The sequence below is a fragment of the Vombatus ursinus genome, unplaced genomic scaffold (assembly GCF_900497805.2).
Source record: "Vombatus ursinus unplaced genomic scaffold, bare-nosed wombat genome assembly UNPS02014864.1, whole genome shotgun sequence".
NCBI lineage: Eukaryota > Metazoa > Chordata > Mammalia > Diprotodontia > Vombatidae > Vombatus > Vombatus ursinus.
The window spans coordinates 1,416,006-1,425,414 of NW_020954642.1; positions in this window are offsets into that span (position 1 = coordinate 1,416,006).

The following is a 9,409-nucleotide window of genomic DNA, read 5'->3' on the forward strand; positions in this document are numbered from 1 at the left end:
TGTGTTATCCTATTTGTGTTTCTACAATACTTGAATTGTTTCTTTCTGGCTGCTTACAATATCTTCTCCTTGACCTGGGATCTCTGGAATTCAGCTATAATATTCCTAGGAGTTTTCCTTTGGGGATCTCTTTCAGGAGGTAATGAGTGGATTCTTTCAATTTCTATTTTACCCTCTGGTTTTAGAATAACAGGGCAGTTTTCCTTGATAATTATTTGAAAGATGATGTCTAAGATCTTTTTTTGATCATGGCTTTCAGATAATCCAATAATTTTTAAATTATCTCTCCTGGATCTATTTTCCAGGTCAGTTATTTTTTCAGTGAGATTGTTCACATTGTCTCCTATTTTTTCATTCTGTTGGTTTTGCTTTTACAATTTCTTGATTTCTCATGAAGGCACTAGCTTCCATTTGCTCCATTCTAATTTTTAAGGAAATATTTTCTTCAGTGAGATTTTGGACTTCCTTTTCCATTTAGCCAATTCTTCTTTTGAAGGCATTTTCTCCTCATTGGCTTTTTGGACCTCTTTTGCCATCTGGGTTAGGCTATTTTTTTAAGGTGCTATTTTCTTCAGTATTTTGGGGGTCTCCTTTAGCAAGCTGTTGACTTGTTTTTCATGATTTTCTTGCATTGCTCTCATTTCTCTTCCCAGTTTTTTTTTTCTCTACTTCTCTGACTTGCTTCTCAAAATTCTTTTTGAGTTCTTTCATAGCCTGGAACTGATTCATATTTTTTTTCTTGGAGGCTTTGGATGTAGAAGCTTTGACTTTGTTGTCTTCTTCTTCAAATTGTGTATTTTGATCTTCTTTGTCACCAAACTAATATTCTATGGTCTGACTCTTTTTGCGCTGCTGGCTCATGATCCCAGTCTATTACTTAACTTTTAAACTCTTTGTTAAGGTAGGAGTCTGCTTCCAGTGTGGAGAATGTACTGTCCCAAGCTTCAAGGGTTTTGTGCAGCAATTTTCAGAGATACTTCTAGGGACCTGTAAATTTTCAGTTCTTCCAAGGTGGTAAGATCAAAGGTGAGGTGTTTACTCCTTTCCTGGCCTGTGCTCTGGTCTATGAGTGACCATAAACACTCTTTTCTGCCTTGGAACTGTGAGGAGGATTCCCTCTCCACCACCGCCACGAGCTCCACCACACCAGCACTCCTCCTTGCCCCAGGACTGCCCCGCAGAACCATGACCCAGATCCAATCACGGGCAAAGCAAGAGAATCCTGCCTTAATGACAACAAACATATTCCTGCAATCCCCCTCTGATCAGCCACTTGATTCCCCCCCTGTCTGTAGGACACAAGCTCTGGAATCAGTTACTGCCCCAAGGACGCACCTGGACTAGTGTTGGACTGAGCTTCTCTCTCACTGTGATCCAACAGACCTTTCCTACTGACCTTCTAAGTTGTCTTTGTTGTTTGTGGGTTGAGAAATCTGCAATCCACCACAGTTTCCCTTGATTCAACCCCCTGAGGACTGCTCCAGCTTCTCTGAGGTCCAGTCTTTGCTTGCATGGCCTACACTGAACTGCACTCTTCTCCCAGCATGGCACAATAGACCTTAAACAATCAACCATCCAGGTTGTCTTGCACTGGAAATTTGTTTCACTTTGTCTTTTTGTGGGTTCTATTGCTCTAGAGTTTGTTTAGAGAAATTTTTTACAGGTATTTGGAGGGACTTGGGGGAGGCTCAAGCAAGTCACTGCTTTTACTCCACCATCTTGGCTCTACCCCCAAAAGTCTTTCCAACACAGTTCAAATGGAAGTGATTCAGTTTCCTGGCATGGCATAGGCATGCTGTCCAGGTTTCATAGGCATTCAACAGTGAGGTCAGCACAACAGTTCTGTAGACTTTCAGTTTGGTAATCTTTCATCCCACCCTTTTCTTGGAGCCTCCCAGACACTGAGCTAGCTCTGGTAATGCAGACGTCAACCTCATTATCAATGTGTACATCCCTAGAAAGTATACTACCGAGGTAAGTAGACTTATCCACAGCATTCAAAATTTCTCTATTTGTTATAACCATGGAACTCTGATTCCACCATGATGTGTGTATGGTGTGGTGGTGGCTGATGCAGCACTTGTGTTTTCTTGGTGTTAATTGTTAGATTAAAATTAGCACAAGAAGCAGAGAATTGATCCATACTTTGTTGTATTACAGCTTCAGAGGCTGCATTGAGTACATGATCATTTACAAAAAAAAAATGCCCCAATACTTCCTCCAATTTGGTCTTGGCTTGTAGTCTTTTCAAGTTACCATCAGTGTGGTAGCTGACCTTGATACTGTGTTTGTCCTCATTGAAGGCGTTTGACAACATGGTTGAAGACATCATGCTAAAAAGTATGGGAGCAAGCATGCAGCCCTGCTTCACTCCATTGATCGCTGGCAAAGTGTGAGAGCAGCATCTATTACCCAGAACCCATGTAAGCATGCCATGATGAAATTAACACACAATACTAATGAATTTCTCCAGGCAACAAAAGGTTGATATATTTTTTCATAAGACCTCATGGCTGATAGCATCAAAAGCCTTGGTCAGATCTACAAAATATGTATACAGACCTCTGATCTGCTCTTGGAATTTCTCCTTGAGTTGTAGGGCAGCAAACATCATATTGACCATTCCTCAGCCCTTTCTGAAGCCACACTGGCTCTCAGGTAGATTACTATATTCCAGGTTAAGGATCAGTCTATTAAGGAGGACTCTGGCAAGAATCTTGCCAGCACTGACTGAGAGATTCCTCATGATTGTCAAAGGGCAGTCATTTCCTTTAGTTTTATAGAGATTGAAAATGGAGGTATCCTTGAACTCCTGAGGAATAACTTCCTCTTGCTGTATAACCTGGAAAATTTCTGTCAGCTTTTGTATAACAATGGACCCCCACCTTGTAAATCTCAGCTGGAATAGAATCAGCACCTGATGTTTTGCCACACAAAAGGAGCTTAATGGAATTCAAAATTTCTTCTTCAGTTGGAACTTCAGCTAGGGAGGGATTGTAACCTGAGGTAAATTGTCAGTAACTTCAGCAATGATTAATTATGTTTGTTGAGAACACTATGGAAGTGTTCATTCCATCTCTCTAGGATCATGTCCTTATCACTAATCAATGTGACTCCATCAGCACTAAGTAGTTAAGATGTACCATAGGTCTTTGGCCCATAAATAGCCTTCTCCTGAATGGAATTATGATTATGCTATACCTATACCTATATATCTATATCTATATCTATCTATCTACCTCATCATAAAAGTGCTTTGGATTGTTATTTTCAGCATAAAACTTAATTTCATCTGCCTTCTTACTGAGCCAAGAATCCTGCATCTCTCTAAGCTTTGCTTGTACTTTACTTTTGATGGAATCAAATGCTGCCTTCTTAGATATGGATGAATGTATAATGCTGGTAAACCCTGTGGAGTTCTTACTTTTCATTTAGCAGCTTCTGAATTATTTTCATCAAATCAGCCTTGGTGTTTGCAAGTATTCTGACCCAGATGAGCAAATGCAGTGCTGTACATCAAATCTCTGATTCTATTTCTGCTCCACTGTTACCAATTGTGTGTTGGCTCAGCTTTCCCTCCAAGTCAGTAACAAACTGTTCTGACTCAGAGAAGCATTCTAATATCTAATCTTTTGACATTAATTCTTCTGGTAGTCTTTTTGCCTGTGGGCTGATGTTTTTATTGAATGCGAATATTTAGCTTGGAGAGGATAAGTCTATGATCAGTCCAGCACTCTGTGCCAATCATTACTTTCTTTCCTCTCATATCCTTTCTCTTCTCACAATCACATAGTCTATTAAATTCTATTGTTTGCTGCAAGGGTGCATCCACGAAGTTTTATTGTGTTTAGGTAAACAAAAGACAATGCTGGTGATGAGAAGGTCATGAAATGCACAAGTCTTCAGTAATAAGTGGCCATTGCTGTTGCTGTTTCCAACTCCATTCCTCCCAAGGACTCCCTGCCATGTCTGGTAGTCTGAGCCTACTCTAGCATTAAAGTCACCCAGAATTATAAGCTTGTCTTCTTTTGGCACATTGATGATAAGTGTCTCCAGGTCTTCATAAATTTTTTTCTTTGACCTCATCAGGATTTGTTATGGTGTGAATGTAGGCACTGATGATGGTGGTCCAGTGTTTTCATCAAGTGGCAATCACATTGTCATGAATCTGTTGTTCACTCCTTTTGATAGGCATATAAGTTTGTTGTCTAGATTAGTTTTAATTGCAAAGCCTATATCAGCTTCACAACATTCCCTTTCACTGTGGCCACTCTAAAAAAAAATGTGTATACAGCTCTGACTTCAGTAAGATGGTCTTCATTTCCCAGTCTTGTTTTATTCAGGGCTACTATTTGGATGTTGAGTTCTCCTGCAACAAGAAGTTGTTCATCTTTCAGATCTACTGAATTTTGTGTTGTCTGTAAGTGTGTGCACATTCCATGTATCAATGGTGAGTGGAATCATCTTTGCAGAAGTTCTTGTACATTTTGTGTTTTGACCACAAGATGAAATCCCCATTTGCCAAAATAAACAGGCCAGGGGTGAGTAAGCAGATAATTTTAGGGCACCTTTTCTAGACCCTTCCTTACACCAGGAGGTAAGCAGTGTGATCATTAAAAGGCTGCTCAGACACCCAGGGGGCTGTTGAATCCTACTACTGCTTCTAGTGAGAAGATGACCCTATGACCTAAGCTACCTGTGTGCAGGATTATGACTACAGATGCCAGTGTGTCCACACCTGCTGCTTCATCACCTGCCTGTCACCACAGGACTTTGAGATAGATAAAAATGGTAAAATGATATGGGTGATGTCATTTGATTTGTGCATAAATTGGATTTAAGTGAGGCAGAGTTGCATAAATTTGTCAGCTTCATTCTGTCTTCCAGAGTTATCAGAGTGCAGTGGCAGGACAGGGTCAAGACAACTGGTGATAGCTCTTGATGCAGTGGATGACCTAGGCCTCTCAATGCCTAATCAAGCTCTAAGTACTCCACATCACCTACTTCAGCTGCTTTCATAGCCATTAGAACAAATTGTTTTTGTCCACCCATTCCACCTGAGGAAGTCTTCACATGCTTGGGGTAGAGATCTCCCTAACTCACCAATGGGTTTGAGACCCCTTGGTTTCCCTCAACCTGGTTTAGTCTATCTGCTGAAATAGTTTACTGGGGTGTGGTCACTGTGCATGCTACAGCTTCTTGGAGACACAGGTGAGAGTTAGGTGGACTAGGTGGACACCAAAGGTGGAACGCAGCCCTGAAAATGGCTCAGCAGCCCTCACACTAGAGCTATTAGTCTTCCCTGAACAGACCCTATACTCCATACCTTCATACATACATATATGTACATATGTGTATTATGTACATATACACACATAACTATATTTAACCTGAGCTTCTCTGGGTATGCACATTTCTAACATGGAGAAATTTTTGAGGGGCCTTTTGACCACATCCAGTTTGCCTAACACAAAGCTCACTGTTCTGTCTACCATGTGGGTGGGGGTAGCCTCCTTTGATTGGCTCTCTGCATCTTTAAAACTAGAGAGATGGAGCTATTCATTCCTTTTCTGTTACCCTCTTTTTCCTGGCTTTGCTCTTTGCTGACTCCTATCTTCTGTGTATGAAGGCATGAAACGAACCACAGAGAAGAGAAGGATTCTTTTCCCTCACTCACTCTCTTTTATCCCAGCTCCAGGCAATGGGTCTGGGAGTGTTTCTGGTTTTTTTGTTTTTTGTTTTGTTTTGTTTTGTTTTGTTTTGTTTTGTTTTGTTTTATTATTGTTTTCTTCAGTTTCAGGTACAAGAAGTGATTTCCAGAGCCATCAAGACATTCAAGTCAGTATTGCAGAAGAGATGATACCTGTTCAGCATGAAGACTCTGATAATCCTGAGTGCCTGGGTCTCAAACCTGAGAAGGGTTCTTGACTTGTCACTGCAACTGTGATCCGTAGGTGCACAGGTAAGCTATGAACCTAATCCTCTTCCCTTTCCAGGGAATGAGGTGGTGCAATGGAAGAAGAGGATTATGCTTCCAACATGTTAGAGGAGTAAATTTGCGTATTTGTGACTATACTTTCTAAAGTAAATATTTCTGTGCAAAAGCTAACACGCCTATTAGATAGTATCAGAGACACATCCCTTCTCCACAATTGAGCAAACAACATTGATGGGGCTGGAGCCATTTATAGGGATAGGTAAGAATTGAGACAAAAGAATGGTTTCATGCTAAAATCAAGACATCGTCCTTGGGAGAATATTGATCTTCTTCTAGAATGAAGGGCAGACAACAACAAGCCATGTCCTGAAAGCCTGAAAACTCCCAATTCCTGTAAGTGTACAGGAGAACCCTGGATAAAAAGGGTAAAATCTAACATATCTGGCCTTAAGGAAGAAAAATCCAAGGAAATTTGTGATGATGAAGAAGATAATAATATCTAACATTTATATTACACTGACTATGTACCAGGAATTGTGTTAAGTGCTTTATAATTATAATGTCTTTTGATCTTCACAACGACCCTAGGAGGTACATGCTATTATTGTCCTTATTTTACAGATGAGGAAATTGTAAACAGGTTAAGTAACTTGCCCAGGATCATACAATTGGTTAAGTGTCTGAGGGTACATTTGAACCCAGGTCTTCCTGATTCCAAACTTGGCACTCTAACCACTGTACCACTTACACACACACACACACACACACACACACACACACACACATATATAATCTCCATCCATCCATCCATCCATTCATCCATCCATCCATTCACCCATACATACATTCCCAAATATGCAAAATAGTCAACTCATTTGAGTATCCATGACACATATGTCTATATGTGTATATGAATTTTGCATTTATGTGTATGCATGTATTCATGTAAGTAACCATCCATAAATGTTTATTATGTGCCTACTTTATGCTAGGCATTATACTAAGTGCTGTAGATAGACAGAAAGACGAAGTATAGTTCCTGCTCTCAAGGAGCTCACAGACTAAAGGACAGAAAACATGCAAATGTTATTGTCAAAAGATGTTAAAAACAGTATAAATTGGAAATACAACAAGGAAGGCACTAGAATAAAGGAACATCAGGAAAGCTATCCTGTAGAAGGTCGAATTTTAGTTGGCATTTGAAGAAAGTCAAGGAAGTCAGAAGAGAACAATGAGGAGGGACATAATTCCAGGCATGGGGAATAACCAGTGAAATGTATTATTTGATGAACAGCAAGGTAGCCAGTGTCAATGGATCAAAGAGTAAATGGGGACTGGTGGTGGTGGTGGAGGAAGGTATAAGACTACAAAGGCAGTGATTAAAGTTATAAGTAGCTCTGAACAAGAAATATGAGATTTTATATTTGGCTCTGGTTGAGAGAGAGAGAGAGAGATTGGATTTAATTGAGTGACATTGTGAGACTTACTCTTTAGACTTATTCTTTAGGAAGATCACTTTGCTAGCTGAGTGAAGGATAGACTACAATGGAGAAAGATTTGTGGTAGAGAGACCAACCAGCAAGCTATTGCAATGGTTAACACATGAGAAGATGAGCACTTGCACAGCATTTTAAATATTTTTTATTTATACAAATATTCCACAGTTACTCACATAAATCAATATAAAAGTAAAGATCTTTCCAAGTTTTAAAGCAGTAAATTTAAATTCTAGTTTTTGTTATTATAAGTTATGAAGAACATTCACTGCAATATAGAAAGGTTTTTGTCTGGAGAGAGAGAGAGAGAGAGAGAGAGAGAGAGAGAGAGAGAGAGAGAGAGAGAGAGAGAGAGAGAGAGAGAGAGAGAGAAAGAGAGAGAGAGAGAACCCACATAGCTAAAATCAGAGAAATTTGAAATAAATAAAAATATCTTAGAATCAAATATTGAACATTTTAGAATATATTTGAGAAAAGTATGAAAACAGATTTTCTCCTCCAATCCAATAATCCAGTAAACATTGATTAAGCATCTACTGTGTGTCAAGCACTGTGCTAAGCATTGGAGATACAATTGATAAAACAAAAGACAGGCTTCACCCTAACATAGCTTACAATCTGATGAGGGAAGACAACACACAAAAGGAGGGATGCAGCGGGACCAGATGCTACCCATCTAAGGTGCATCCTCATCCTTGGTGAGTTGAAACCAGGTAGAACAGCAGATACAAAATGAAATCAGCCAAAAAATCTAGTTTCTGCCCTTAACAAGTTAAGGAAGGCACTGGGAGGAGTTTGGCACTCCACTCTCCAGTCCTCCAATCAGAGGGGAGAGGAGGTGGTCTAAGTCAAGGCTTGAGTTAGTAGGATGGTGATGCATTTAGACATTATGAACTTAACTTGGCCAGAGATAAAAGCAGACAAAGTAGCAGATAAAAGGTTATACAGTGCCCCAGAGGGTTATTCAGTACATAAAGAACACATGGTCCATTTCATTTCTTTTCTGAATTTTATCATTTCAAGAGATCTATGATATTATTAGAATTGGCCCTGCACTGGGGCAAATCATGGCTCACATCAACCCCTTAGTCCCTTGTTATCTCCATACATGCCTTTCTGTCAATCAGTTCTATAGAATCCACCCAAATTTCCTGAGATCTTTTTTCCATTGCTTTTAATTTTTCTTTGGTATCAGTGCCTCCTTCAGACTGCCCATCTGTTATTCTTTATCTCACATAGGGTTTCTTTGCCACATGTTATATCATTCCATCTATTATCTGCCATATGCTATATTAATCCAAATACATTAATGACAACAATCTCACAGAATGAGATCATAGATCTTTGGAAGAATGTAATATACTAATATAAAAGTGCTGAAATCAGAATTTTACTCTTTACTACTTTCTCCTCATCGTTTAATTATATATAACTCCTCACATATGAGCAATTCCAATTCACATTATGGTTCCCATATATGATCTCATTTTCATGTCACAGATGACTTCCTAGTATAAGCATTAAAGTGATTAGACAAAGAAGGCAACAAAATCTCAGAAAAGTGTGAAAGCTTCTGTTTGGTCATACAGCTACCAATGGGCACATTGAGTGCTGGACTCCAGACTTCCTCGAGATTTGCTTTTACACTACAATGTCTTTGATAATGTTTAACAGGTCCATGTGAATTTATACAAATATCTATAGCGGTTTCCATTGTTGTGCTGATTCATTAGAACCATCACTATATATGAATTTGAAACTGAGTACAGTTATTTCCTCTTTCATAGTCTCATAAGGAGATTTTTCCTAATATAAACAAATGAAAAAACAAAAACAAACAAACCAAGGATGTGGCTTCTGACTCAGCTCATGATAGTGGCTGACTGCCTTTCATTAGCCAAAGGGCTTCCCTGTTTTTTGTTTGTTTGTTTGTTTGTTTTTCCCCATGAACATCTCTGCCTGCATTAGTTATCAT